Here is a 6,323-nt window from a genome sequence, read left to right as displayed (position 1 = left end):
GAGTAAGACTAAAAGCCCGACCACGGCAGAAGATAGAAAGAGAATGAAAGTCATTCCCTATGCCTTGGCCATAGGTTCTATAAAGTATGCCATGCTGTGTACTAGATCTATTGTATACCCAGACTGATTTTTGCAAGGGAGTACAATAGTGATCTAGGAGTAGATCACTGGACAGCGGTCAAAATTATCCTTAGTGGAATAAGGATATGTTTCTCGATTAAGGAGGTGACAAAAAGGTTCGTCGTAAAGGGTTACGTCGATGCAAATTTTGATACTGATCCAGATGACTATAAGTCTCAATCTGGATACATATTGAAAGTGAGAGCAATTAGCTAGAGTAGCTCCGTGCAGAGCATTGTTGACATAGAAATTTGCAAAATACATACGGATCTGAATGTGGCAGACCCATTGACTAAACTTCTCTCACAAGCAAAAACATGATCACACCTTAGTACTCTTTGGGTGTTAATCACATAGCGATGTGAACTAGATTATTGATTCTAGTAAACCCTTTGGGTGTTGGTCACATGACGATCTGAACTATGGGTGTTAATCACATGGTGATGTGAACTATTGGTAATAAATCACATGGTGATGTGAACTAGATTATTGACTCTAGTGCAAGTGGGAGACTGAAGGAAATATGCCCTAGAGGCAATAATAAAGTTATTATTTATTTCCTTATATCATGATAAATGTTTATTATTCATGCTAGAATTGTATTAACCGGAAACATAATACTTGTCTGAATACATAGACAAACAGAGTGTCACTAGTATGCCTTTACTTGACTAGCTCGTTGATCAAAGATGGTTATGTTTCCTAGCCATTGACATGAGTTGTCATTTGATTAACGGGATCACATCATTAGGAGAATGATGTGATTGACTTGACCCATTCCGTTAGCTTAGCACACGATCATTGAGTATTCTGCTATTGCTTTCTTCATGACTTATACATGTTCCTATGACTATGAGATTATGCAACTCCCGTTTACCGGAGGAACACTTTGTGTGCTACCAAACGTCACAACGTAACTGGGTGATTACAAAGGTGCTCTACAGGTGTCTCCAAAGGTACTTGTTGGGTGTGCGTATTTCGAGATTAGGATTTGTCACTCCAATTGTCGGAGAGGTGTCTCTGCGCCCACTGGTAATCCATATCACAATAAGCCTTGCAAGCATTGCAACCAATGAGTTAGTTGCGGGATGATGTATTACGGAACGAGTAAAGAAACTTGCTGGTAACGAGATTGAACTAGGTATTGAGATACCGACGATCGAATCTCGGGCAAGTAACATACCGATGACAAAGGGAACAACGTATGTTGTTATGCGGTTTGACCGATAAAGATCTTTGTAGAATATGTGGGAGCCAATATGAGCATCTAGGTTCCGCTATTGGTTATTGACCGGAGACATGTCTCGGTCATGTCTACATTATTCTCGAACCCGTAGGGTCCGCACGCTTAAAGTTCGATGACGGTTATATTATGGGTTTATGTGTTTTGATGTACCGAAGGTAGTTCGGAGTCCCTGATGAGATCGAGGACATGACGAGGAGTCTCGAAATGGTCGAGACGTAAAGATCGATATATTGGACCACTATATTCGGACATCGGAAAGGTTTCGAGTGATTCGGGTATTTTTCGGAGTACCGGAGAGTTACGGTTATTCGCCGGGGAGTATATGGGCCTTATTGGGCTTTAGGGGAAAGAGAGAGGAGAGGCTGCACCCCCCCCCAAGGCCTAGTCCAAATTGGACTAGGGGGAGGGGCTGCGCCCCTTCCTTCCTTCTCTTCTCTCTCCCCTTTCCTTGACTCCTACTCCTACTACTTGGAAGGGGGAATCCTACTCCCGGTGGGAGTAGGACTCCTCCTAGGGCGCGCATAGAGAGGGCCGGCCCTCCCCCTCCTCCACTCCTTTATATACGGGGAAGGGGCACCCCTTGGAGACACAACAATTGATCTCTTGATCTCTTAGCCGTGTGCGGTGCCCCCTTCCACCATAATCCACCTCGATTATATCGTAGCGGTGCTTAGGCGAAGCCCTGCGTATGTAGAACATCATCATCGTCACCACACCATCGTGCTGACGGAACTCTCCCTCAAAGCTCGGCTGGATCGGAGTTCGAGGGACGTCATCGAGTTGAACGTGTGCAGAACTCGGAGGTGTCGTGCGTTCGGTACTTGATGGATCGGATCGTGAAGACGTACGACTACATCAACCGCGTTGTGCTAACGCTTCCGCTTTCGGTCTACGAGGGTACGTGGACACACTCTCCCCTCTCGTTGCTATGCATCACCATGATCTTGCGTGTGCATAGGAAATTTTTTGTAATTACTACGTTCCCCAACAATTGTTGGTGCATCTTGTTAGTGCCACAGCCATTCCCTATTCAGCAATCAGAACTAAATATAAATTTAAGATTGAAGAGCAACATATGTGAATACAATATAGTTTTCATGTGCTACTTCGTAGGGTTCTCTTTCATACTTTGGGCAGTAAATTTGTCAAGATTACAATACAACAGTTTGGGATCTATACTTCAGACTGAGCAGTACTGTGAATGGGTTTTTGTTGCCATGCTCATTAAAACATACAGCGGTAGCATTTTTCCCTTTTGATTTTTAGCGTGCCAATTATTTGTTGATCATTCTGCCATGTTTGACTGTTTATGCCTCTGCTACCGTTTCCTTGTTAAGATACTGTGGTGAAGTGCAACCCTTAGGTAAACAAGTCGAAGTTTAGTGTAGACTCGGATTAGGCCCTGAAACTGAGAAAAAAATATGTTCATGTTAAATAAACTTCCTCGATCCTGCCAACCTTTGCTTTCTTTTATGTTCTATAAATTATCTATTCATGATAACTGAATGAACCTATTCTTAATATCGAATCAAGCTTGCTAAAAATTAATCGCCACTCCACAGTGTGGATATATAATGCAGATATATTTGATACCGCCTCTGGCAGTTGAAGGAAATATGCCCTAGAGGCAATAATAAAGTTGTTATTTATATTTCCTTTTATCATGATAAATGTTTATTATTCATGCTAGAATTGTATTAACCGGAAACTTAGTACGTGTGTGAATACATAGACAAAACAGAGTGTCCCTAGTATGCCTCTACTTGACTAGCTCGTTAATCAAAGATGGTTAAGTTTCCTAACCATAGACATGTGTTGTCATTTGATGAACGGGATCACATCATTAGGAGAATGATGTGATGGACAAGACCCATCCGTTAGCTTAGCATATTGATCGTTAAGTTTTATTGCTATTGCTTTCTTCATGACTTATACATGTTCCTCCGACTATTAGATTATGCAACTCCCGAATACCAGAGGAACACTAAGTGTGCTATCAAACGTCACAACGTAACTGGGTGATTATAAAGATGCTCTAAAGGTGTCTCTGATGGTGTTTGTTGAGTTGGCATAGATCGTGATTAGGATTTGTCACTCCGATTGTCAGAGAGGTATCTCTGGGCCCTCTCGGTAATGCACATCACTATAAGCCTTGCAAGCAATGTGACTAATGAGTTAGTTACGGGATGATGCATTACGGAACGAGTAAAGAGACTTGTTGGTAATGAGATTGAACTAGGTATTGAGATACCGACGATCGAATCTCGGGCAAGTAACATACCGGTGACAAAGGGAACAACGTATGTTGTTATGCGGTTTGACCGATAAAGATCTTCGTAGAATATGTGGGAGCCAATATGAGCATCCAGGTTCCGCTATTGGTTATGAACCGGAGAGTGTCTCGGTCATGTCTACATAGTTCTCGAACCCGTAGGGTCGCACGCTTAACGTTCGATGACGATCGGTATTATGAGTTTATGTGTTTTGATGTACCGAAGGTTGTTCAGAGTCCCGGATGTGATCACGGACATGACAAGGAGTCTTGAAATGGTCGAGACATAAAGATCGATATATTGGAAGCCTATGTTTGGACATCGGAATGGTTCCGGGTGAGTTCGGGCATTTACCGGAGTACCGGAGGGTTACCGGAACCCCCCGGGGAGTATATGGGCCTTATTGGGCCTTAGTGGGAGAGAGGAGGAGGAGGCCAAGGTGGGGGCGCCCCCCCCCCCACCAAGGCCAATCCAAATTGGGAGGGGCCCCCCCTTTCCTTCTCCCTCTCTCCTCCTTCATTCCTCTCCTATTCCAACTAGGGAAGGGGGAATCCTACTCCCACCGAGAGTAGGACTCCCCCTTGGGCGCGCCATGAGAGGGTCGGCCCGCCCCTCCTCCACTCCTTTATTCACGGGGGAGGGGGGCACCCCATAGATACACAAGTTGATTGTTTAGACGTGTGTGGTGCCTCACTCCACAGATTTCCACCTCGGTCATATCGTTGCAGTGCTTAGGCGAAACCCAGCATCGGTAACTGTAGGAGATACGCCCTAGAGGCAATAATAAATGATATTATTTATCTCCAAGTTCATGATTATGTTTATGTTCCATGCTATAACTGTTGTGGTTCCCGAGGCAGTATATCCATAAAGGCTCTGGGGAAAACCCATGTGCATGTGTGGAATAATAAATGATAAAATGTATTCCTAGTCATGCCTCTAAGACTAGCTCAAGTATTGCATGATGATTATGTTTTCCCAATCATGGGCATCTCTATGCTAGCAACTTTGAGGGCACAATGTTAGAAGAACATTTGTGTTGAATCGACCCGAATTGATGTTATGCTATGAGATACATTCGTCACAAGTTTAATGGTACATAACACAGAGATGGTTAACGTTTGCATGATTCCTTAGAGCATGAGAGTATCAAGTTTCTTCATGCTTGCTTCATGAACTTTGGGGTTTGTTAAACGTCATCCGTAAATGGGTGGCTATTACGGCGGCTTACGGGTTCATGGAAAAGTATGTCAAGTAACTTGATAGCTCAAGATTGGGATTTGCTCCTCCGATGATGGAGAGATATTCTCGGGCCCTCTCGGTGTTACGGTATCCATTATCGTCTGGCCAGATACCTTGTGATTTAATCACTGGGATGCCGGAACACGGAAACAAGAAAAGAGAACAAAACCGGTAACGAGGTAACTTGCATGGTGGACAAATTGTTCGTCCACGGGGATGCAATAAATATCACCTCGGGTGTTTGTGACATATCGCGAAGCAACAGGAATAGCTCACTGCAAACTGGAAGTTCACTTGAATATTCATTCGTGTGGGTATAGGGGTCAATATGGGTGTCCACGGCTCCGATGTTGATCATTGATCGGAAGGGGTTCCGGGTCGTGTCTATACTTCACTGAACCTACAGGGTCACACGCTTAAGGGTCATCTATCTACTGAATACTAGACAGGGAGTTTGAGAGAAAATCACCGAAAAAGTTTCGGACATCAGAAAAGTTCCGCAGAGAGAGGTCATCGGATGAGTTTCGGTGAAACCGAAAAGTTGTTTCGGGATATACTATTAAGTCAAATTGGTTTTGGCACATGCCTGATAATTCTTGGAGGGTTCCACAGTCATTCTGGAAACTTCCTGGAATTTTTCGGGATAAAAGCTGGAATTGCTCCGGAGCTGCCGGAACCACTTCAGATGCTTTTCGCAGATGAAAATCACTAATCGGAATTGTTTCGGAACGCGTTGAAAATTATTTTAGTGGGTACTAGAAATGTTCTAAGCTCACATAAATATTTTCAATTTGAACGGACGCTGAAAAATGTTGTCGTAAATAGTAAACGTGCTTTTTGGGATATTTATGGAAAGCCACCTTTTGGGGCTTTTCCCAAAAGGCTTCTAGAAGGACTTGGGGATCAAGGAACCCCCTTTGGGGGGCTCCCATGAAGGTGGGACGTTGGACGGTGCAGATCCTCCATGGAGCTCCACTTGTCATCCCTTTATGCCCTTTATGCCCTTTTATGTGTGACATAAAGTGTGGGCATTTTGGGTTTTTCATGTTTCCCCCTGCCCCTTGGGTTTTCCGATAAATAGAGGTGGAGAGGCACTCTCCACACTCACTCTTTCTCACATACAAGTGCCATTGCAATGATTTGGCTTCTCTCTCCCTCCCCGTGAAATAGTTTCATAGAGCCCAAAGGCTGTCTGGGTTCCGGTGGGAACTAGTTCTGGACGGCGAAGCCCTGCCGGATAGATGACACCGTATGTGTGCAACTCTGTAGACAGATCATAGTTTCAGTCTTAGTTTGAGAGTGCCTCCCAAAGGGCTGTCCGTGTGACCGTCCGAGTTTCAAAGGTCCCCCTGAAGGGTTGTCCGAGTGACCATCCAAGTTTCGAAGGTCCTCCCGAAGGGCTATCCGCGACATCGTCTGGGGGACTGTCAGACCACCTCCAG

This window comes from Aegilops tauschii, chromosome 2 (assembly GCF_002575655.3).
Source record: "Aegilops tauschii subsp. strangulata cultivar AL8/78 chromosome 2, Aet v6.0, whole genome shotgun sequence".
Taxonomy (NCBI): Eukaryota; Viridiplantae; Streptophyta; class Magnoliopsida; order Poales; family Poaceae; genus Aegilops; species Aegilops tauschii.
Note: the sequence above shows the minus strand (reverse complement) of the source record.